The sequence below is a fragment of the Canis lupus genome, chromosome 10, assembly GCF_048164855.1.
Source record: "Canis lupus baileyi chromosome 10, mCanLup2.hap1, whole genome shotgun sequence".
In the NCBI taxonomy this organism is placed as follows: domain Eukaryota; kingdom Metazoa; phylum Chordata; class Mammalia; order Carnivora; family Canidae; genus Canis; species Canis lupus.
This window is the reverse complement of record NC_132847.1, coordinates 14,983,413-15,009,534: the sequence shown is the minus strand read 5'-3', so window position 1 is coordinate 15,009,534 and position 26,122 is coordinate 14,983,413. Positions and strand designations below refer to the sequence as shown.

The 26,122-nt window shown below is 37.9% G+C and overlaps 1 long non-coding RNA gene across 5 annotated transcripts in view; it reads right to left on the bottom strand.

Moving 5' to 3' along the window:
* Nucleotides 1-11,059: 11,059 nt before the first annotated feature.
* Nucleotides 11,060-26,122, bottom strand: part of LOC140641247 (uncharacterized) — a 104,288-nt gene continuing 89,225 nt past the window's right edge. For 4 of the 5 annotated variants that reach the window (XR_012037792.1, XR_012037794.1, XR_012037789.1 and 1 more), the window contains one exon: nt 11,060-11,582. This is a non-coding gene — a long non-coding RNA (uncharacterized lncRNA). Of the gene's footprint in view, nt 11,583-12,907; nt 13,023-13,109; nt 13,182-26,122 lie in introns of those variants that run through there. The other variant, XR_012037791.1, reaches the window with a different exon arrangement.

Below are 26,122 nucleotides of genomic sequence, written 5' to 3'. Positions count from 1 at the left end.
AACCACTTCTCTGATGGGGTTAGTGACGTGTAAGTGGAAGAAAAAGTGTAGAATATTTGTTGAAAAATGTCCTTGATCGTGGGAGTCACTGAAGTTCTGTTTAAAGAAAAGCGAACATATATATATATTTTTTGTCCTGGCATTTTGGTCCTATTTTGGATGATTTTTTTAAACATTGCTTTGTAAAGGAAAGAATGATGTGGTACAAAGCAACGCATCAGAGTTCATAAAGGCTTCTGGAAAAGAGACAAGAAAGGAATAAACTGATCAAAAGATAGGAAGGAGGACTAAAAGAAAGGAAGGAAACATGAAATGACAGAAATTACAAAGAAAGGAGAACTATTAATTTTTCTATAAATTGAGAAAAAGGTTCCCATAGCTGATCAAAAAGATAGAGGTGCTAGACAAAGCTGAGTTTGATAGGAAAAAAAAAAAGAGGGGAAAGGAACTTACTGGATTTAATCAAATGCTATTAAAAAATGAAGCTAAAATATTTGGAAATTTAAGATTTATAAATTCAGAGTTTTGTGACTACGGAGTAAACAAGCAGTTAGTAAAAATCTTGTCAAGTAATTTGTTTTAAAGATTTTATTTATTTATTCATGAGAATACACAGAGAGAAGAGAGAGAAGTAGAGACATAGGCAGAGGGAGAAGCAGGCTCCATGCAGGGAGCCCGACGTGGGACTCGATCCAGGGTCTCCAGGATCACACCCTGGGCTGCAGGCGGCTCTACCGCTGAGCCACCAGGGCTGCCCGCCAAGTAATTTTTTTTTAATTCACAGAAAATCAGAGGTTTAATCACATCTAGGCAGGTAACAAAAAAGATGCTGGAATGCAAAATTCAGGGAAAAAGAGAGCAACTCAGACTATTTGGGGGCACTTGGATAGGGGTTCAGGGAAGTCTGCTGATGTCTGCAAACGTATCAGACCCTTGTCTTTGGGAATCCACAAGGTTGCCTTGTGTTGTGATTCTCTTTTGAAATCCATGACTAATGGGACGCCTGGGTGGCTCAGCGGTTGAGCTCAGGGCCTGAATCCCAGGGTCCTGGGATCGAGTCCCACATCAGGCTTCCCATAGGGAGCCTGCTTCTCCCTCTGCCTGTGTCTCTACCTCTCTCTGTGTGTCTCTCATGAATAAATAAATAAAATCTTTTTTTTAAAAGAAATCCACCACTAATACAAGGCATATGAAGGAACCAAATCTGTAACTTAAGAACACAATGGGATTATTGTCAAATGATGGACAACAGTGAGCCAGAATCTCCAAAATGTCAACTGGAAACATACATACAAAATTCATTAATGTTGTAACAGAAGGAGGAGGAAGAGGAGAAAGAGAGTGCTTACTTTTGGCAGGCAACTTTCTTAACCCGGAGGGAGTATTTTTTTTAAATATCTTTCTTTCTTAATATTGATTATTTTGTTAGAAAAAATATTTATATGTCTGTTAGAGAAAACCTAGAAATACCATTTTCTCTCATATGAAAAGAATCCTTTCTAAAAGGTCTGCCTCTTGCCTGATTTTCAAATAACATCTTTAATTGACATGCTCTTAAATATTCTGTAAAATTTAATTGAATTATCTTCCCCTCCTGTTCTTAGGAAATCAGATAATTTTCACTCTGATTTTTTTTTTAATACTATCATGAGCATCTTTTACTAAGATTTTTGTTTTCTTCCTGGATTCTTTCTCAAAGTAGAATTAGTCAAAAATAAGGGCTTAAATGTCCTTAAGACTCTGATTTTTAGTGTGCCTTCAGTTTGCAATCTTAATTTGGGGCCTGATTTAGAAAAGTTCGATTCTTTGTTGACAATTTTCCAAGTAATTTGGACAACATAAAATAACTGGATTATTCAAGTAGTCCATACATCCAACTACACTCCCTCTGCCTCATCTTTATTTCTCTTCCCTCAGATATAGATGGGTTGATTAAGACCTTTTTGTCCATCAGAAAGCATTCCTTCCCAGACAACGAGGGGCTGGTGGGTAAATTTTACTTGGGAATACTATACACACACACACACACACACACACACACACCACCTGTATCTCAGTATTTTGACTTTATTTTACCCATTGGATTCGAGGCTTACCGCAGGTTTTACTCCCCACTTTTAAAAATAGGTTTGTGATCATTTAAATGTAAATCTTGGAAATTGTACTCAAACTCATTAACTTCCTGTAATTTTCTCTAAAAGAAGGTACTCAGAAACACAGGGAATTCAGTGATGTCAATAAAGAATTATGCTATAAAAGGCATGTCCAAAAGCATAGTTACATAACCAGATTGTGGGATATGGGTGATTTAAAATTGTCCGTATCTGTCGCTTGCATCCTGACTTAGACACTTAGGAGAAAAAAAAAGCCAAAAAACAGCATGTGTTTTGGAACTTAGTGTTTCCTAAAATCTGAATTCAAAGATGACTTTGTAGACGGAAGCTTCCATTACCTCCTCCTCTTTGACATATAAAACGCTGGCAGGAAGGCAGGACATTCTAGGATCCATTTTGTTAACTTTGCACGTCTGTTGTCCAGAAGGCTCCTGTCCTCCAGTCTGCTGCCTCTTACTGGGGCTTCTTTTAACCAGTTTGGTTTCCTGCCCTGCTCTCGGCCTTTTCCTACTGTTCAGCTTCTGACCCATGCAACAGGCCCACCTGCACATTCTTCCAGACTCCCCCCTTTGTCCACTCTTCTTTGGAAAGCAGTATGTTTTTCCACTTTGAGTCCTTGTATGTGTCATGGTCTTCCTGGTCTGTGTGAATCTCAAGATTCTTGCAAAAACACTGTACGTTTTTCTGTAAGTGGAGGCAATCATCATTGAGGTGGATGATGTTTGACCTGTCCAGGAGCAATCTAACTCAGGGCAAGAAAAAAAAAAAAATCTCTGAATGCTCTGTCCTTTATTGGTAACTGCATAAGCAATTGTCTGATTTTGGGTTAAAATTAAGTTGTGAATTTACAAGGATGTAGACATAGTGAGTTACAAAAAACAAGATTTCTGCTAAAATTAAAAGAGCATTCCAGCCTGACCTGCTTCTATCAGAAGAGTTGCAGTTGAGCTGGATGTAGTACCGTGGAGCTCTGAGAGCATATTTTCATAGAACACTTTGCATTTTTTATGTCCACCATGGGGGAACTCTTTCAAGAAAGTTGGCTCATGAGGTTACCTCAGTGCTTTTGAAATTCAAGATGCGGAGCAAGCTTTGCCAAATAGAGCAGTATCTAGTTCAGTGATCAAACACTGTGTGTTTGGAAAGCAGAACTGAAAGTCTGCTAATTGTTTGCCTACATTCATGACAACTAGATAGAGTAGGAGCAGAGCCTTTTTTTTCCATATGATTTGTTGCTTTCATTTCTTCTTTTTGAATAATTAATTCTCTGCATATTTACCTATAACATTTATTCCACCAAAAAATGCTTTGATGAAAGTCTTCACAAGCACAAATCCAAAAATTTTAAGTGATTGTGAATTTCAGGGCAAACTCCTTTGGTGATGTTCTGTTCCATGGAAAGCACAGGAGGCCTAGGAAAGGTACATATATTGATTTATTGATTTTATGCCTGACTAGCAATCCCTTTTTGCAAATTAGTTACTATTAATTCCCAGTTCCACTTAATTTACATTCTTTCCCCTGGTTGCTAAGTAGGCATGCAGTTGTCATATTTAAGAAGTAAATAATAAGACTACAGGTCACAAACTGGCAGCCTGTAGGATGAACCCAGCAGATAGATTTGGTTTAATTTGTAACATGTTCAAAATAGGAAATCTCCCAGCTTTCTCTTGAAAAACCCAAAGGTGTATCATTACTCTCCACACTTCTGCACACTGAGTGACAGATGCTTGCAACAGATAGAGGCTGGATTCTACTGGTGACCGTCGTGAGCCCTCACCCTGTTATCCCCAGCCATTAATTGTCCATCTGTCCCTTGAAGTCTTTTTGTTTTTGTTTTGTTTTTTAAGATTTTTAAAAATGTATTTATACATGTTTTGTTTTTTAAGATTTTTTAAAATGTATTTATAAATGGATACATTTATATACACAGAGATATAGGCATAGACATAGGCAGAGGGAGAAGCGGGCTCCCTACAAGGAGGCTGATGCAGGACTTGATCCCAGGACCCCAGGATCATGCCCCCAGCCAAAGACAAATACTCAACTGCTGTGAGCTACCCAGGAGCCCCTGAAGGCTTTGCATAAACTATTTTGATTTTTTTTTTTTAGTTTTGATTTTAAATACTTGAAGAGGCTTGGGTAGAAGCCCAAGCCTTACCCCACAAGGTAAATCCTGGTCTTTTAAATAGTCCAGCCTTTCCCAATACAATAATGCTGATTGAGATCTTCATTTAGGTTAGTTACTGCAGTCGATACCTACAATTCTCTGACCTAAATTTTAAAAACATTACTTACTATTGGTGATTTGCATTACCAGCATTCATAAATACATGGTGTTCAGAGTCATACTTTTTTATACATCGGTTTTCTACAATTAGAAATCAATTTTGTAGGATGGGATACCCACAAAGTTTTAAAACTTTTTCAGATCAGTAAAGAGAAAATTATAAGCCTGTGAAATATGATAATCAGGTAGGTCAAATAGAGCCTCTGGGACCATAGGAAAAAAAATCCCTATTCCCTGTTAAACTGAATCTCAAGTGTGTTTCGTGTGGAATGCTTTACAAAATACATCTGTTTGCTTTGGATAATAAATTGCTAGGGAGCCTATGGAGCATAAATAATTTTGTACTCAGATATCCCCAGTTCATTCAGCAAACTTTCATCTGGCACACCAGCCGTTATTCACGTTAATAATCCTTAGGCAGCCCTATGGCTTTAGTCAGTACATAGTGCTTTTGTTATTTTTTAAATCAGTTTGTGAGTCCTGGAGGATACCCATCAGCAACCAGGAAATATGTGTCTGAGTGATCATATTGGAATGTACTGTATACCTTTAAAAAGGTAAAATAAATGCACCCCAGATCTTATTTTAATAAAAAATTTGCATGTTGAAGTCATTCCAGACTTATTTATAAAAATGTTAAGATTAGGGCAGTCCCGGTAGCCCAGCGGTTTAGAGCCACCTTCAGTCCAGAGTGTGATCCTGGAGACCCGGGATCGAGTCCCATGTCAGGCTCCCTGCATGGAGCTTGCTTCTTCCTCTCTCTCTCTCTCTCTCTTTCTCTCTCTCGTAAATAAATAAATAAAATCTTTTAAAAAAATGTTAAGATTATAAAATAAGCTAAGTGTGCAATAAGAGTTTGGGCACATAAACCATAGTGTATTCATAAGGTGAAACACTTTGTGTGTATTTCTATGTAGCAATATCACTACCAAGTTAATGGCTTAAAACGGCATACTCATAGGGTCTCACAGTTTGTGTGAATCAGAAATCTTGGAATAGCTTGGCTGGGTCTTTCACTTGGGATATCACAAGGCTACTTTCAAGGTGTCCATAGGGTCTACAGTGTCATCTGAGGCTTCACTGGGCAAGGATCTGCTTCCAACCTCACTCAGGCTATTGGCCAAATTCCGGTTGTACTACTGAGAGCCTCAAGTTCTTGCTGGGTGTCACCTGGAATTCCATCCTCAGCCACGAGTATCCACCTGTGGTTCCTTGCCACATGGGACCCCCAGCATGGCCAAGTACTCCCTCAAAGCTAGCAAGGGAGAGAGACCCGGAATGATGGGTGCTACGAACCCAGATTGCTATCTGGGTATAATAGCACACATGTACAAGTAACCTTATACATACACCCTGTCGATTTCACTATATTTTGTGGATTAGAAGCAAATCACAGGTCCCACACAGAGAGCACATGGAGTGTGAGCACCAAGAGATGAAAATAATGTGGGCTATTGTTAGAGTCTGTCCACCACACTCTGCAACATTAAAGTTATGCTTGGGCAGCCCTGGTGGCCCAGTGGTTTAGCGTTGCCTTCGGCCCGGGCTGTGATCCTGAAGACTCGGGATTGAGTCCCGCATTGGGCTCCCTGCATGGAGCCTGCTTCTCCCTCTGCCTGTGTCTCTGCCTCTCTCTCTCTCTCTGTGTCTGTCATGAATAAATAAATAAAATATTTTTAATAATAAAATTATGTTTTTGGGGGGATCCCTGGGTGGCTCTGTGGTTTAGAGCCTGCCTTCGGCCCAGGGCATGATCCTGGAGTCCTGGGATGAGTCCCACATCAGGCTCCCTGCATGGGGCCTGCTTCTCCCTCTGCCTGTGTCTCTGCCTCTCTCTCTCTCTCTCTCTCTCTCTCTCTCTGTCTCTCATGAATAAATAAATAAAATCTTTTTAAAAAAATTATGCTTTTGGAAATTATGATTGAGATTTGGAAAATTGCTCCAAGTATGATGTTAGGATGAAAATCAGACAAAAAGTAGTATGAGTTTTATGTTAAATATATGCATGATTTGTATTAAGTATAAAAATACAAGAAAAGAAAATATACATGCATACATAGCAAAAGCTCTTAATAACACTGCTGATTATTGGATTATAAACACTCTACTTATTTCATATGTTTCAGTGTGTTCCAACTTATCCACAGTCAACATAAATTTCTCTTAGAAATAAATACACTATTTTAAACTCAAGATTTTGAGAATTCAAAATTAAGTTCATTTAATTATAACTTTTCCTTATTTTCATTGCCAAAATGGGCCAAGATTTTTTGTTTTTAAAAGTTCTGGGTTTTTTTAGTTTGCAATAAAACCCAAGGACGTCTTTTAAATGGAATGCTTGCTTGATGGTTGCCATGTGGTTCGTCCGTGAACTGGAGCTGGTTCATCATCAAATCTAGAAGGCTTTATTTGTGACTAACTTTCTAAAAAAAATTTTTAAGAAATAATTTTTTAAAGGAAATTATTTTTTTTTAAAGATTTTATTTATTCATGAGAGACATAGAGAGAGAGACAGAGACACAGGCAAAGGGAGAAGCAGACTCCATGCAGGGAGCCCGATGTGGGACTCGATCCCAGGATCTGGGATCACGCCCTGAGCCAAGGCAGATGCTCAACCACTGAGCCACCCAGGCGTCCCAGGAAATTATTTTCTTTAATATACAATTATGTGTGGATGCTATTATCTCTTCATTCCTTTGGGGGTTTCATCCTTAAAACAGTAATGCTGCCTAACATGAACAGGGTCATGGGTTCCTCAGGTCCCTGTATATGGGACTCAAGTTTTGCTTTGGAGAATATGGTGTCAGGCAGATAAAAACCCCAAGTCATTTTATTTAGCTCGTCTCAGAAAAGATCAGTACTTTTTTAAAAAATTATTTGTTTGTTTGTTTGTTTATGAGAGTACAAGTGAGCAAGAAGAGAAGCAGAAGGAGGGGGTGGGGAAGGGAGAGGATCTCAAGCAGAGTCCCGACTGAGCACAAAACCCTTTGGAGGGCTTGATCCCATAACCTTGAGATCATGACCTGATTCAAAACCAAGAGTGGGATACTTAACCCTCTGATCCACTGAGGTGCCCCAGTACTCTTCTGATAAGCTAATAACCTCAACAAAACCATAAAGCACCGATATAAACAGTGTGTCCTGGGGAAGAGATATTTCAACATCCATGCTGTCTACAATAGACTCTTATCATGTGATAGTGCTTGAGATTAGCTGACTAATACACATGAGCCATAAATATATACCATGATATTTTTATTCACGTTACTACATTTTTTTTAGTGAAAACTTCAGTGTTCTCACTGATAGTTTTGTTTTTGTTTTGTTTTTGTTTTTGTTTTGTTTTTGGTTTTTTTTTTGTCCCTCTAATTGCAAAGACAAAATAACATGTGGTCTTTATTAGGTAATCCTCGTAATCACTCTGAAAATCTTGCAAAGCAAAGAAATTTTCTCTCCATTTTTCAAATTCATTGTTATGGTCCTTAAATCTCAAAATTATTGTCTCATTTCCTGAACCATTAGATTATTCTTTCTGTGCAAATGTGTGGAAAATATAATTGGGTTCCCAAATCAAGACTTTGTAGAAGAAACAGTATTAAGAAAACTTAGAAAATTGGGACACCTGGGTGGTTCAGTGGGTTGAGTGTTTGCTTTTGGCTCAGGTCATGATCCTGGGGTCTTGGGATGGAGTCTCGCATCGGGCTCCCTTTGGGAAGCCTGCTTCTCCCTCTGCCTGTGTCTCTGCCTCTCCCTGTCTCTCATAAATAGATAAATAAAATCTTTTTTTTTAAGAAAACTAAAAAAATTAATAAAGACAAATTCCTCCAATTTTATAGAAGTTTTTAAAAGCCAACTAAAGAAACTCTTTTTTTGGTGATGTGTTGTTTTTGAGATATTAAGTCAAAGGTTGTTATTTTTCCCCATAAGAACCTTATTAGAATGTCTGACCACAGCCCTTAGGAGATGTATTTGGTATTGTTTGGGAACGAATACTTGAGTGTCAGAGCTTTCTGCCAAGTCTAGTTATTCTTGGCAGTAAAACAAACAAAAATCACTTAGGTGTGAATTCAGTTTGAAGCTGGTGTCCTAGGTCAATGGCCAGCATCTTAAAGAGACCTTGTAAAGGAATGAGAGCCCCTCACCAGTAGATCCTGAATCCTATCATTTCCTTTTGAAACTGCAGGCTATTCAAAGAATTGTCCTTGTCGATTTTCCCTATTTTCATAGAGTTCCAATTTTCTGAAATTTGTCACAGCCACTGTACAGGATACTGAATTTCAAAGTGCTCCCATATTGATGTTAAAAGGAAATTATCTCTTTGGTTTAAATAAATTTCCCTATATAATTTTCATCTTATCATGTCTGACTGATGCTCAAGTAATTATCCTTTGCATGTGGTTCACTAGTTTAGTAATTTAGTTTTATGAATTTGAGCAGGGTGTGGGGGAGGGAGGGTGCTAAACAGTAATATTTTGGTAATACATTTGAAAATAAGGGGCACTTTTTTTCTGTTTGACTATCATGTGTTTGTGTTTAACACATAGTAGGCATTCAATAAATATTTGTTAAATGAATTTTGAAAAATGAAGGAATGAATGCAATTGCTGTTTTTGTAGGTCAAAATTTCATATGGTTCTACTCCACAGGGGTATTAGAGGAATTAAATAATATATGAGTTGGAAATTAGATTGGCAACAGAAATTCAAGTGATGGTGGCCTGACAGTTAGGTATTCATTTCTCACAACATGATAAGCGTGGCATTTGGCAGCACAGGACTGGGGCTTCTACTAACATGTTTTTCATGTTTATTGTTGTGAAGTTGCTGTCACTCCTGCTAGTTGAACGAGAAGGAGGTAGCAACTCCTTTTTCAAAAATCTTTTGCGTACGTTCCTACTATGTCTCAGAGACTATTACTGCATCTCATGGCAACCACTTGCTGCAGTGGAAGCTAGAAAATTAGGGGATTTTTGGTTGGTCACATTTCCACTCCGAACAAAATTAGAGAATCCTTACTGAATGGGCACGAGAAATGTTTGCCAGCATGTGAAATGCTCAGTGTCTGCCACGGAATCATCCCTGAGTAAATTGTAGCTCTTATTGCTTATTTATCAACTAATACTATTTCTTTCTTGTGATTCTTTCAGTAACCAAAAAATGGAAGTCTACGGAGAGGTGAACTTTAACGGTTTTGTCTTCTATCCGTGAACTTCTGTGAAACAAATTCTATTTCTTCATTTAGCAAATCTTGATATCTTTCTTTTTTCATTTTAACATTCCAAAGTATTCAAGGTGTTCAATCTTGTCATCATTTCCTTTAAAAAAATGATCATACCCTTATTATGATCCAGACATCACATGAGGTACTAACATGCTTTCATTGTCAAACAAGATGCAGCCCATGTCTTGTGACTATAGTAATCCTGTAATTTATTATCCAAACCAGGACCCTTTGACAGTGAAAGAGGGAATTAAAATAATTATCCACTGTTAACTGTTGTGACCTGGTGTGAAACCATACTCAGTCAAATCTGGAAGTAAAGTCACCCTCCTTAAGGAGTTCGCCGTCTTGGGGAGAGACAGACTTATAAATAATTAATTATGATCCAGTGGGTTAAAATAACAGTATTGGCATATATCAGATGCTACAGAAACACAAGGGAGGAAGTAACTAATCCTCCCTGGGATGATAGGCTTTCTCAGTTTAGATTTCCTCTTTGTCTTGGGTCATTTTGTACACTTTTTGAGATGCCCACATTTGCTTGTCATGCTGGTGCAACCCTGGTGATAACTTGCACTATTTTTGAAGATGTGGATGCAGGTTTAGAAACCCCACACATGTGCATTGGCCAAACTAGAGCCCTGGGACCTCTAGCTCAGGCAATTGTTACCCAGAGCAGCCCAGAGACAGATAAATGTGAGAATATTAACATTCCAAAGGGCCATCTTGGATCAGAGAGATTCAGTGAATGAAAAGGAGCCATCAGATTCCTTCTTTGTCTTCCTTTCCCACAGACAGACAATCTTGAGACACCCTAGTGTGTAAGTCTTCTCAGAGTACCTCTGTCTTGTTTGGGAAATCACCTACATCTGTTATAAGGGTAGACTAGTAATTCTTCCAACACTCCTATCCTTTCCCTCTGCTCCTGTCTCCTTCTCCAAGCCTCTTTGCTTTTGTTCCTTTCCTCTAGTATTGTACCAAAGCTAAAATAAGCTTCTCTATCTTATTCTTTCCATTCTGTCCCTCAGCAGGATAACCCATCTTCACTTTTAAGTCTGCCCAGTACCTGTTTCTCACAGAGGACCTTTGAGAAGTGGTACAAGTATTTCTAGTAAATGAACACATTCTCTTTGCATAATTGGGATAGAGAACTCACCATTCCCGCCCCCCCCCCCCCTTTCCATGGAAACACCAAGCCTGGATATAGGAGTCTCATAATGACATAGATGTACATGTAAAGGCTGCCCACCCAAATGGGTCTGCTCTTATCCTACAATTTTTGATTTTGCAAGCAGAAGAACCCCCAAAACTGGGAAGATATTCTTAAGTCAGTGCATGTTGTTCTGAAGTGTGGTTGATGAAGTTTTAGAATATAAGTAAGGTTTGGTGTGGTGAGGTCTGGAGCTGATGACCAAGAAAGAATTCTTGAGGCATCTTTGGTGCAAAATGGTGGTTTTATTAAAGTACCGGGACAGGACCCATGGGTAGGAAGAGCGGCTGCCCCAGGCCTGTGAGCGGTAGCTGATTATATACCTTGGGGTTGGGAGGGGTTTGGGGATAGTGTACTCTAAGGAATTTTGGAAGCAAGGTTTCTAGGACCTTGAGGAGGCTAGCTGTTGTTGGGAAAAGGTCACTTATTACCATCTAATAAAATCTTAGTCATGAGACTCATCAGATGTGTATCAGTGGCCCTTGTGCTTGGGGGATGATTGCCAACACCTATCTTGGGGGGTAAAGATAAAGGAAATTTCTAAAGGAATCTTTATATGTTAAAGTAGGCTCACAGGACCCTGAGGGTCAGGCTAAGATTGGCTTTTGCCCTTAGCAAAGTACGAACATCGAGGGAGATGAGTCTGTAGAAGAATGTCCTTCTGCCTGTTTCAAGGACTTGTCAATGTGATGCTCCAGGTTTGTGCTTTGTCCTCAGCTAGTCCTCTGTTCCCTCATCATGGTCAGCTCTGGAAGAAGCAAATTCAGGAAGTACCCTTTGACTATTGAAATGTTAATAATGGAGATAGTTTAGTGTCCCCCCACCCCCAGCTCAGCCATAACATTCTTCTTGTTCATAACAAACAGTAGTACTGGCTGAAATGTATTTCAGGGATTGGTAATAATGTAGGACAGCAAGATTATGAAAAGCAGATGTCTAGTGGCTATGTCGATTCAGTGAACATTTCTAAAAATTGTTTTACTCTGTTGGCAAAGATGTCATTACTAGTAATAAATAGCAAACATTCAACATGGGCAGATGATACAAAGGTTATGCAATATTTCATTGCTTTATAGGACATGAAATATATGCTATTTATAGAACTTCAAATGATTTCCATTTTTTAAAAAACAGGATATGGCTTTGAATTATAAGGTTTGATTCCTTGTTTAATGTGTTGTTGAAAGAACCTGTTAAATTTCGAGTTGTAAATCTATTTCCTTTTCTATGAAATATGAATATAGTAGCCCCAAAGCATTTTAAAATTTTAATCGGGAACAATATCATTGGTATAATGTAATCCTCCAAAAACCAGTATGTTGTAGACTTAACACAGGCAAAATTTCTTATCAAATATTTGAGAAGCAGGGAGTTGGTTGATTTTTCTAATGGAGCTAAGCTTTTTTCAGTAGATTCTAAACTCGTGACAACCTGTCTGAAAAAGAGGGAGAAAAAAAAGAGAAGAAATCTTAACGGAAAGAATCAGAAAATTACTTTGAAACTCTAGCTGAGTGAAGAGACAAAGAAATGTAGGAAAAGGAAACTGGGTATTTGCTTTTAATTATGCCTGGATCTTCTTCTTTCTCATTTGGTGTACCTTTTAGATTAGTCACTTAGCTGAACTCTTTTCCTGGTCTTCAGATCTATTTCATTGCTCACCACAAATTTCAAGGTGATTTTAATATGATTTTATATATCTGACATTTCAGGGGTTAACGGTCTCCTCAATTAAATTCCTGAAAGAAGAAAAGAGTCCTTTCAGGGGGCACCTGGGTGGCTCAGTGGTTGAGCATCTGCCTTTGGCTCAGAGCATGATCCTGGGGTCTTGGAATCGAGTCCTGGATCAGGCTCCCCACAAGGAACGTGCTTCTCCCTCTGCCTATATCTCTGCCTCTCTCTATATATATCTCTCCTAAATAAATAAAAATATTAAAAAGAAAAAATAGAGTCCTTTCAGGTAAAATTTGATTTCATTTAAGTGAAACAACTCAGTTTACCTTTTTTTTTTTAAAGGGAAATCTTTGATTCTACAAGGTTCCAGGACTATAGAAACAAAGGTAATAGAAAAATTACCTTCTCTGTGGTTTCTTCCCAATATCCTCTGCCAGAAGTATTTCTATTTTCAGGTGTAATCTAGGATTTGCCCTAGGCTTAGAGTTTCTGTTTTTCATTTACAGTGGTTTACAAGCTAGAAAAAAAGTAGTTCGGGTTCTTTAATGTATAATTTTCATAATGGGAAGGTTTTTTTCCCCCACAAAATATTTGGGAAACTTACCCTAAGAAGGTAGGTGTGGCTTTCCTAAACAGAATTTAGAAGACTTTGGGTCATCAGTGGGTAGAGAAAAAGAATGTATTTGAAATTCTTTCTAGAATTTTCAGTTTCCTTCTCAAGGACATAGAAGCATCACTGATTCTAAGGCAGTACCTGGCACATAAGGGATTCTTCATAAATGCCATATGCCTAGCATAGATACTCAGGAAATATTTATTGAACATATGTCCAATGAATAATAGACGATGAGCAAACATTTAGTAAGTGAATGCCTACAGCTTATTTCTTGCCGCTGTCTCCTAGAGATCTAGTCTCTTGATCAGGGAAAAGAGGGAACTAGACATTCCTGTGGAGGACATTCTTTCTTACTGAAGTAAGGAGTCTCTGATGAACTTTAGTGGGTCCTTCTGTACATGCCCATGATGCTCTGTCTTTGTCTTTATCAAGGCATTTTAGCTTCTGTCTTTGCTGGAATATACAAGGAGGAATAACTTGGAATGAGATATAACCATAAAACCTGGATGGTATAGCGACTCCTCTCTCTTAAAGGCTATTTAATTTTTTTAAAGATTTTTTTATTCCTTAGGGAAAAAGAGAGAGAGGGAGAGAGAACACGTGCATAGGGTACAATTAGCAGGAGAGGGAGAAACAGACCCCTTGCTGAGCAGGGAGCCCAGTGTAGGGCTCTGTCCCAGGACCCCGGGGATCATGATCAGAGCTTACCAAGTGTCATATAGTCATAAACTTTGAATCTATTTTTCTCCCTTGAAAAGTGTACATGCTTTTACACTTAGCTAAAGACCTCATGAGTGTATTTCATAATTTATGTAGCTTCCTATATTTTTCATGGAGGTATAACCATTTCACTGGTACAGTTTGGTAAGTGGATAGGGGATGAGGAGAGGCAAGGGATTGAATTCACTCTGAATCTCCATTTCCAGAACTTCTTGAGGGTGTTTTTATCCTCTGAGTATCTAAAAGCCTGTAACACATTAAGCACTGATAAAATATTTGTTGGATTAATATTAAAAAAAAACAAATTGAAAAGGATTAAAGAAAGAATTTTCTTAATTGAAGACAAGGCCATGTGGCAGCTTTGACCATATTTTTCTACATGCTTGTCTTTGTGAATGAAACCTGATTGATAATTTCCCAGCTTTCTCCATAATTTTACCTGTGAAGACAGAACCAGAATACCCAGGAATATTACAGTGATTATTAATATTTGCTTAAGTCTTTCCACGAAGTATGACATAGGCAATATAGTGGAAATACATGGACGTACTTTTGGTTGGGAAATAGAAAACTGATTCTGCTTTCATGATTTCCCGTGCTGCTGAACTAACCTGTTTTTCTTCTCTCACTGTGAAAATTTTGGGAGTTTGCTTATCAGGGTCAGGTTAAAAGGAAAAGGCATTGCCAGGTTTTTATGCAGGCTAAAAAAAAAAATCATGAAACACTGATGTATTTTTCCACTGCGAGTGGAAAAGTGAATGCAAAACAGAGAAATTCAGTAACTAACATGATAAAGTGGTGAAAACATGAAAAACACCAGATTGGAAAAAATAGCTGAGCTGATGTTTTCAGCTCCCTTAACAACCGAGTAGGCAAGTTGATTAATGGTGCAGATTGCAGGCAATTCAGTGGCCACCTGAATGGAGATAAGCAGATTATAATCACCTGACAAATTGTGGGCCAAACGCTCTGCTTGTGAAATGGGAACAAGAGACATTAGACACCCTGGCTGAACCAAAGCACCCATTAACCTCAAATTAGACACATAGAGAAAGCAGTTTTAAAAACCTCTGTGACACAATCTGGTTAAAATATAGTCCTGATCCACTGCATTATCAGAAGGTAAATTAAGAATATAAATTGACTTATAAATCTGAAACCCCAAGCTGGAAAACATGGATTCTCGTCAAATTGTTGCCTTCTTCCCCAGAAACAGGCAAAGGACTACACTCGTAATTATGAATCGCTAGTTGCATAGTCTGTGGTTGTTGTTGGGTTTGTTCCATTTTTATATTCCCACCCATTCATCAGAAGCTAAGGAGACCTATAAATCATTTTCTCTAACTACCAAATTACATCATGTATCAATTGTAGTCTTGAAATAAAAATAAGATAAATGATTTGACATGAATCGTGGCCCGATGAACCAAGAACAAAGATCGGATACATGGTAGATCTAAAAATGCCAGCCTTGTTTAAAAGGCACATTTACCAGACTCTTCCGATTTGCCATTTCCTTCATATTGGCGGTCTGAAAGAACTACAGATTACTGAATGGAGAAGTTAAATCCAAATTAAATTGCATATTTCTTGTAAAACAAGAATAAAAGTGCTGGGTAACAGTAATACTATTCTTTTTACAGTCTTTTAGTCTTTCATGAAGGAAGTACCCAATCTTGCCTGTACAGAGTACATTACAGTTATTATTGATCTTCTGTTTGAGGCAGGCTCCTCACAAGGTTGCTCAGCACCATGGGATGAATGACACATTTGACTGAGTGACCAAGGACTTTTAGTAAAAGCCTGTGTTTTGTCTGAGTAAGCCCAGAAAAGAACACGTTACTATAAATACCTTTTAGAAGAAAGGTTATTTACCCACTTAGGGTTTATTATAATTGAATGGGCAATAAAAAATGATTGGGAGAGCTTTAAAAATATGAAAGTAAAACATAATGATAAAGCTAATTTACAGCGTCAAACACAAGAACGACATCTTTAATCCCGGTTTGTGCAAAGGGCTCAATAGTTCTCCAATGAAAGTATGACTTTCTAGAAGACCAACCTGGGTCACTGAGGGCTAAACCAGAGTTGTCATTTTATCATTCCCTTAATATTTGAGTACATGACTGATAAATACATTTGCCACTACCTCCTGCTTCTGTACCCTCACACCGTTAATGATACTGCTAGGAGCTTATGACCTTGTTTCTCACTGAGCCTCAGAATTTTCCCCCAGATGCTTCTCCAGTTTAAGCAGAATCAGCATACACTTGAGGGATCAACCCCTGGTCATTTATTGTGATCTAGAGCCACAATTTTTTATGCCTCCATTTTTTCATCTGGTACAAGATTTAGAGAGGTTGTCATAAAATAAAATATCACAGGCAAAGTGCATGTATTCGGGGGATGCTTGGGTGGCTCAGTGGCTGAGCTCTGCCTTCGGCTCAGGGCATGATCCCAGGGTCCTGGGATCGAGTCCTGCATTGGGCTCCCCGCATGGAGCCTGCTTCTTTCTGTACTTATGTCTCTGCCTCTCTCTCTCTCTCTCTGTGTGTGTGTGTGTGTGTGTGTCTCATAAATAAATAAATAAATAAATAAATAAATAAATAAATAAATAAATAAGTAAAATATTTTTTAAAATGCATGTATTCAGGATTTGATCAGGAACTAAGCACCCACTCCATGTGCTCCGGGTATGAAGGGCTTTAATATAACAGTTGCAGGGTTATATTGGAAGAGCCAGGGAAGCAAAGATCAGAAGAGCCACCTCTGATCTCAGTTATAAAGTTTTTTTTAATGTAAAGTTATATATAGAGAGGTTTTTTTATAAAGTTATAAAGCAGTTGGTTCTCAACAGCTCCCTGGTAAGCTCCTGTGAGTCCCATCACTGTCTGTATGTCTGGTTGCGGGTGTCTCAGGAAAGGATGCCCATCCTTCCCTCTCCTGCTCTCTGATTTGAATTTGAATAGGAAGATCAGTGTGGTAGAAGAGGCACTGAATTTCAAGTCAAATAGGACTCTTTTACTATATTGATTTTACTACTCACTACCTCAATAGCTTTGAACAACTGGCATTATCTTTCTAAGTTTCATTTTTCCATTGATTATACTTTTCTGAGGACTAAATGAGATAGTAAATGGAATGCATCTTGATTTTGCTGTGTAAATATGGCCCATTGCTTTTCCATATAGTTGACAATATCATGGTACTTAACATTTACAAAGGCTATTCAAATACTCTATTAGTTTATGGTACTATTCAAATAAACATTTCAGAAAATACTTGGTCACAGAGGTCACTACTACCGTTATTTCTCTTTTGTTTATTCTTCCATTCACTCCACAAGAATCAGCTGAATTTCTTTATGAGGCTTAGGTCAAAGAGGCTATACTGTCATGTGGTGACAAATAAAAGAGGGGCTATTGCAAATCAACTTGCCACCTTTTCCCTGGCTTCTAACTTCTGAAAAGGCAATATTTGAACAGACTTGAATGAAACAAAAACCATGAGGAAATTTATGTGGATCCATTTCCAATCGAGGAGAACAAGTGCAAAGATCCTTAGTGAGTATGAATGTGGAGTGCTTACAGCATCATGACCAGAAATATGAAATATTTAGGATGTTTACTCTAGATATTTATATTCTCTTTGGATAATACATAAATAAATATATACTTTTGTAATTCTTATTATTGGATAAAGCTTACTTTTATATGCTAGAGCTTAGTTTTACCTTTTAAAAATAGTTCTCATTTTAAGTGTCGATAGTTCAATTAACTGATGGATTTTTATCAATTTCAGCTTAACATTTTCTTTTTCACCCAGTAATTTTTCACTTTACTTCTTCTTGCTAAAGTACATTCTTTACAGCCTCTTTAGTTAACTCTTGTTCTCCTTGCTGTTTTTGTTCTGTTTATTTTTTTCTTAAGTGATAGGTTAGCTAGGTATAAAATCTGAAGTTAGTAGTTATTTTCTCTCAGCATTTGGAAGATAGCATTGAATATTATTATATTGTTTTCTTGCTTCAGCTATCACTGCATAAAGATTTTCCCAGTTTAAGGATTATTCTTGGTAGATGCATAGTCTTTTCTCTTTGGCAGTTTAACACTTTTCTTTTTTCACTAATAATCTTCAATTTTGCAGTACATTTCTAGATTTGGAACTTACTGGTATGTATCTTTTTTGGTATTCAGAATACATCCTCCTTCCTTTTCATTTAGAAATCAATTTTGACTTCCAATAGAGCCTCTCAGATTATCCTCCACCTCTTAATGGACCTTCATTTTATTTATCTCTCTGTGATGCACTTGAAGTGAATTCATCAGTTCTTAAAATTCTCTAGTTCTGGGGAGCCTGGGTGGCTTAGTTGGTTAAACATCCGACTTCATTTCAGGTCATGATTTTAGGGTCCTGGGATCAGGCCCTGAATCAGGCTCTTCACTTAGCATGAAGATTCTTTCTCTCTTTCTCTGCCTCTAACCTTTTTTCTCTCTCTCTGTCTCTCTGAAATAAAATCTAAAAAAATTATTTATCTAGTTTTGGTTTTGTGATGATTCAGCATTTATACAATTTATTGAGACTTTTAAGATCATGTTTTTATTCTGAAGGCTTCTAAGAAGCTTTTTACATAGCCACTTTTTTTGTTCTTTATTTCTCCGCATTTTATTGTGTAATTTCTTTTCCATTTTGAAAAAGATGACCGGAGCATAATAAGTATCCTCATTTTAAAGACTGCCAATTGAAATCCCCCAAATTAATTTTACTTGTAATAAGTCAGTGTTCTAGTTGTTGATTTTCTTGGTTGTCAGCAGTGGTTTTCTTTGGCCTCTTTTTGTGATAGGTTTGGAGAGAGTCCTTCCTTCAGTTTCTGGCTTTAGATATTAAGATTGGCTTCTGCCTGCCATTTCACCTAAAGTATTTCCAGCCCTGTTAACCTTGAAGGAGCCACAGTTCTGTCTAACCTGTCCAAGAATACAGTAGGCACTGGGTTTCAGCTCTTCTATTCCTTTGTATTTCTGTACTTGTAGTACATGGAGATATTTATATTGTTCTTTGAGCTGTGTTATTTCTAATTGATTTTATCTGCCATTGCCTTACTTTTTGGAAAAGAGGTTATGTGCTTAAGTGTGAATTTTCAGAGCCATCTTAATGAGACATCTTATTAAAACTTATTTAAATGTCCTATGTTTCCATAATTCATCTTTTTCTTTAGAGATTTTAATAATTTATGTGCTTAGGCTTCCTGTTGAATATATAAGTGAGCTATGCATATTCTGGCACAAGCTTGACTTTAACTCCTTTAGTTCAATAAGAAATACACATGTAGGAATTAAAATTTGTTTATCATGCTTTGTTCCCCCAAAGATTTTAAGTATCATTCAAATATGACTTAAGCTCCATTTCTTTCTTGGAATTTTTCAAATTGCCTCAATTAGTTAAATGCCCAAGTCTTGATTTTTGTCTTAGGTTGTAATCTCAAGGTCTTGGGATCAAGCTCTGTGTCAGGTTCCATGCTCAACCCAGTCTGTTTCTCCTACTTCCTCTGCTCTTCCCCTAGCTCTCTTTCTCTCTCAAATTAACTAAGTAAATTAAAAATTTACTTAATTAAATTAAAAAAAATAATTCAGATATTAGCTATTCTTCTTGGCAGAAAATTAAAAAATATAATTCAGATATTAGCTATTCTTCTTGGCAGAAAATGTAGTATAGTTTTTGGGTTCTGTAAAAAATAACTTTATTTAAAATCCAAAGCCACACTCCAGAGCTCTCCTGCCCCAGACAATTATTTTCTCGTTCATCACTGAAGCTTCAGTCCTTTCCACACCAAAATAACCCATTAAATTGATAATTGGAGTGTCTGTACTTGTAACCTGACTACACTGAAGTCTGCCAATCTTCTCTTTCACCAGCACTGAAGGATTCACCACCATGAATCATGTAATCAGCCAAACATGGCTATAGTATCTGAGTTTGAAGACCTATTTAGGAAAAAATTATTTTCAAAGCAAACCAGGAATTTTTCATACTTAAATTGGGGCATGTAAAGAGGTACTACTTGGGACCTCTTAGTTATTCCCATGTCAGTGTCCTGAAAGAAGCAGATAACACAAACACCTTTAATTTGTGCTAACAAGATGTCTACCTCATTTGGAACAAATCCTCTGCTTTATTTTTTTTTCTATCCTAAATTATTTCAGCTGTTCACAATTTTAAAAAGATAAAAGGTTTTAAAGGCATTGGTATTATTTGGGAGTAAAAAATGGCTACATCAGCAGTTGATTGTGTAGCTGACTTTGACAAGCAAATGCATTGATCTAAAGAGAGGGATGAGTAGATCCTTGAAGTTAATGTGTAATTTAAATTTTTTTTTAAATTGCTGAAAGTCATGATAAATGGAAACATAAGATCTTAATGAGAGAGAGTCAGAGAATATTACCTTGAATTTCTTATAATAAACATTCATCTCAGAACTTTTGGCTTCATTCTTTGGTGTGTAAAATGATTGTGTTGAATATTTTGCCTTTTGAATATGTATTTACGATTCATGAGGGCTTAGGATTTATTATAGGAAACCTAGCTCAAGGCCCTGGATTATATAGAATTTTTTATTTTTTCAGGATGCCTGGGTGGCTCAGCGGTTAAGTATCTGCCTTTAGCTCAGGGTGATCCTGGAGTGCCAGGATCGAGTCCCACATTGGGCTCCCTGCATGGAGCCTGCTTCACTCTCTGCCTATGTCTCTGCCTCTCTCTCTGTGTCTCTCATGAAGAAATAAATAAAACCTTTTAAAAAAAGAATTTTTCATATCTAATTGGTTTGAGTATCTTCAATGTTGAATGAGAGTAGGATCTGCAGTAGAGCAAAACTCTAGGAATCTTGTAGTGTGCATCCATAGACCGTTTCTGACAGTCTGACAGTCCATCATTTATAGGACGAGGGATCCTCATCACTCGACTCAGCAGGCCATAGGAAGCTGCCTGGCTGATAGCATTTCTGTTATCTCTTTTAATAAAAACTTAATTTCCTTTCTTCCTTCTTACACTGTCAGATATCAGCCTGTTATTTATTTTCCTGACAGCTACCGGTCAGCTCGCAAGCACCCAAGACTTGCTGTCCTGAATCTCCCATTTCTTCTCTCCGCCTTCCCATCCTTCTGTCCTGGCCAAGCCATGGGAGGATGTGAGTCTAGGGCTGCTCCCTGGCAGGGCCAGCAGAGTTTCCATAAACATATCACAGCTTGGCACAAAGAAAATGCTGAAGGAGCAGCCACAGCATGTACAGCCAAAAGCACTTGTGGAAATCCTAGGAATGTTAACCAAAAGAATTGCCCCGAGTCCCCAAACACTTTTCTCCCAGAACACTTCACATACTGTGTGGCTGGACAAACAGCTCTTTCAGCTGCGTGGGGCTTTCAGCCTAGGGTTTGAAGCCTGACAGGATGTGGCAGCCCTGACTCTGGATAATGTAGTGCGATGCAACAAAATGCATCAAATTAGAAAATGGAAACTTTTCTTTCCCCGAACTGTAATTTAGCTGTCACTTGGCTTTAAAGCAGCTGAAAACAATTTTTTGGAAGTGAATGTTTATTTCCTGAAGTTTTGTGAATAATTATAGGCCATTCTCTACATGTTCGACATTCCACCCGCCTTTCCCATAACGCTGTTGGCAATGGAGGCTCCTAGCAATGCATATGGCGGTCCTTTGCATTGAGGGGCTGCCATTAAATGTGTGGCACCTTTGATCTGAGGCATGTGGCATGCTTTACCTACAACTCTCTCATCAAACCCAACACGCTCTGTCAACATGTCTATGTATGTAGGTGTGTGTGGGTGTGTGTCTGTGTGTGTGTGTCTGTGTGTGTTCCCAAGTTCATTTTCTCAGCACTGTGAGAAGGATCTACTGGGAAAATTCATGATTTTACATCTGTCTTACCACAGGAAGAGAAGGGCAATATAATGAATTTTTTATGAGCCATGTTTCCAAGTGTTCACTGTGAGAAACCTTTGCCTTTCTGGGGGAAGCTTTTGACCCCACGCGGTGAGGGAGTTTGTAACCCATTGCTATTGTTAGAATAATTATAGTCTAAGATGTTCCTGTCAGCACCCAAGTTAGCTCAAGAAGGTTATATATTTTGAAATTCTTGTACCTTGTCCTCTTAAAATCCATGCTTTGCAAAATCAGGTGCTTGAAGGCCAATGAGGTGGTCATAAAGCAGCTTTTATGTTCCCGAAAGGAAAGACTTAGAGGTATATGTTTGTATCAAGATTTGCAGAGACAAGGGATATATACATTTAATAGAATTATTGAAAGGACATTTATCAGGGTTTCCTGATACAGGAATTCAGTTGAATATTATTTCTGTTGAGTATTAAATTAATATTGGGAAATGAGATTATTATAATTAATAAAACTATTCTTACCTTGGCATTGCATGGCATTTCAGGGAAGGTACACTTTATCAGGATTTTTCATATAATTTCTCTTTTCGCTCATACTTTTCAGGGAAAATGATGTTGTTGTTTTTATTTTCCAGAGGAGGAAACTAGGATTCAGAGAAAATTCCTAGATCTTAAGCTGAACCTGAATATGAGATTTCTAGGATGCTCCTCTTAAAATGCTAAGTTGGCCTCACAGCAAACAACTTTTGCGTATCACCAAATGTTGCATTTGATTCCTGGTGTCGATTTTCTGAACCAGCTATGGTACTTTCCTATTTTCTATTTTGCCATCCCAGGACAGTAAAGATTTGTTGCTCTATGGTGTGTTATTTAGGAACATTTTCTACAGTTCCTAATGATCTCAAGATAAATTTGGTTCCAAACTTCCTGTGCCATAGATATAGAATCAGAACTATTGACAATGAAAATGTGTTGTTTTGTACAACAGTGTGAGACTGCAGATAGTGTGCAGAATTAGCACAGCTGTGCACTGGCTTAAATTTACCAGTACCACATTTAAGCTGGTGAAGTGAACACGTACATATAAGAAAATCACTCTTGGAAGAAAATGCATCCTTACTTTTATTTACTTAACTGTGAATGAGAACAGGGTTTTTAGTTTGTATCGGTCATTTTACTTTTGAATCTGTGGCATGTAAGTTATTGTCTCCAAGACATACATTTGTTCTCTATGTATAACACACACACATATGCACACACATATACATACATACAGCAAATTCTAGTATCTGTACATGAAAACAAACTTCTGACCATTGTTCAAACATATTTACAAAGGAGCAATGGACAGCTGTTTTTCATCCAAATTAGTCTCATAGGACCTACCCCTCAAGTTTTCGGGGAAGTATTTTTCTATGATGCTTCATTTTATGGAACTCATTGCTTTGGAGAAAAATGGAAATTGGGGAGTAGGGGTCAGTGTAAGAGGCAGATTTTTCTATTTAACAGATATTCAGAATATAAGTAGAAGGTGGTGAAAGCAGATCTACGAGCTGTCTCCCCTTATTATCGGCACCCGGATGATTTCACACAGATTAGTGTGGACACCCGAGCTGTCATACGCTAACTACTTCACAGTCACAGAGTGGGTTGCTGTTGGCCACTCTGGTTTGAAGCCATAACTGTGCTCCAGCTCACATCTCACATCCAAAATTCAGACTTGCATATCTAATTGCTTATTCAGTGTCTGTTTAGATACCTAATAGAAATTTTTAATTGAGATGTCCCAAATGGAACGATTAACCTTTCCCCTGCTATTGAGTCTACCTGCAGTGTTCTCGATCTTCATTAAATGGCCCTGTAAACTTCCACCTGTTCAAGCCAAAACCCTTGAAATTATCCTCCTGTCCTTCCATTTCTCCAACCCCAAGTCTCATCCGTCAGAACATTTTCTTGGTTCTACTCCCTAGGTGTACCTAGAATCTATTCTATAAATCTATGATCTCAATAGCCTTATACCATCTGGGCTTCAAGCCACTCCCATCTCTCACCTTTATTATTACAAAATCCTGCTCATTGGTCCCCCTGCTTTGATTTTTGTCTCACATAAAGCAGAGTGAATCTTTTATTTAATTATTTTAAAGATTTATTTATTTATTTTAGAGAGAAAGAGATCAATAGAATGCAAGCTGGGAAGGGCAGAGGAAGAGGCCCAAGCAGACTCCACGCTAAGTGCAGAGCCTGTGGCGGGGCTTTATCCCACCACCCTCAGATTGTGATTTGAGCTGAAATCAAGAGTTGGACGCTTAACCCATAGAACCACCCAGGCACCCCAGCAGAGTGAATTTTTAAGATGAAAGTCACATTATGTCATTCCTCTGCTAAGAACCCTGCATTAGCATTGGTTTTCCCTTTCACATGACTGAAACTTCATTTCTTTCCATAAAATTTCATTTCTTTAATTCCCTAAAAAACCTACATGATGATATTCCACCTAACTCTGCCCCCCACTCCTTATCAGTTCTCTGATCTCTTCCTCTGTTCTTTTCCCCTTTGCTCACTCTGCTCTAGCCACATTGGCCTTGACCTCGACATGTCAGGCATGAGTACACGCCAGGGGCTTCGCACTGGTTTTCCTCTCTGCCTAGAACACACTCATAACAGCATGACTCACTCTCACCTATTTCAGGTCTTTCCAAACTTACCTTCACAATGAGGCTACCCTGACCTAAAATTTCCTGCCACCAACTCTCCAGGACCATTGATCCTGTTCTTTTGTCTTCTTGCCTCTATAATCTTCTGTTATATTTTCTAATGATTTATTATGTTTATCACGTATAGTCTTTCTCATTTTATTTCAAGACAAGCTCCCCAGGAGGAAGACTCTTGCTCTACTTTGTGCACTGATATATTCTACTCATCTAGGGCAGTGTTTGCATGTGGTAGGTGCTGAATAAATGTTAGTTGAATGAAAGAGAGAATAAAAACTAGTGTGGGTTGGACCTGTGTTACTTGCAGTTTGCAAATTCCTGACTAATATGTTCTCTCACTAGTTTGGTCACTACTTTCTACACCACTCCTCCCCACTGGCCAACATGAATTGTTCATAGCATAAGTGAATGCCAATTCACTGCCACATATTTTATAATTGTGCAATATGGTAGAGTTCTAAATTAAAAGATAGAGTCCTCAACCAAAAAGAGGACAGGTGGTTGACAACAACAAACAAAGCAATAGCTCATGCGCTGTGCTGTTCCGTGCAATATTTTAATTTCTGTAAGGGTTCAGAGGCAAAAGACATCAGTAATGGACTAGTTATACAAGGTTTCCTAGAATAGAAAAGGATTTTAAAATTGAATAACCTAGTACATTATAGAACCGTTTTTATAAGGCTCTGTCTTGTGTTGTATTTATTTACTTTGTTATTATACGAAAGTTTGATATTCTGCAAAAGGAATTTGTGACATTAGCTTCCAAACTGGCTGATAAAGGCCTCTCATGAAAAAGGAAGACTTGTTCACAGATTTCACATTCTGCTAAACTTACTTACCTCTAGAATCAGCTGTTGGGAAGAAGTAGAAGAGTATATATGATTTTCATTCTGCACTAAATCAACCAAATTGAAACTCAGGGATATTATATGGCAAGGAATGCAGGAACTTGAGGCATGTCAAGTTTTCCTGGGAGGGAAGCAGTTTAGTCAGGCAAGCACAAAAGCCAGATAATCACCATATTCATGACTTTGAGTTCATCTCCACTGGTATCGATTGGCAAGCGCTTTCAAAGAGAAAGTAGTGAATGTCACTCCCAGAGAAAAGCTTAGATCTATTAGCTAGTTAATTGAAAGGCTTCAACACATACCCGGCTTCAGATGACCGAAGGACAAAACTAGTTTAAATTTATTAAAGATGGAAATGGAAGAGAGTCAAGATCATCCCCCATTGCCTCTGTTTTATGACTTTTACCTTTTAAGTATTCCACCCTATTTTTTGCAACTCTTATCTGGTATATATGCTGGTAACATTTTTGTAGTTCCCTGTGCTTTAGTGATAGAATGAAAATGGGCCTGAATAGTAGTTGCTATTAGTTTACACAAGGATGCAACCATGAACAACCACTCAACTCAACCCTGTATACCAGTAGTAATCACATACTGCAATTTAAGGTTTCATGGCTACTTAATGTAAAGTTTAGTATCTTGGCATATTTAATTATGTATCAAGTGACTCGGTGACCTACCACAGCCAATGGCTATAATTTATTGACATAATAAAGATAGAATGTAACTATGGATTTGATAGAGCAACAAGAATACTTCTTGACCAAAGCATAGACTACACATCCATTCATTTATTTATTCACTCAACAAATTTTATGCCGGCCCT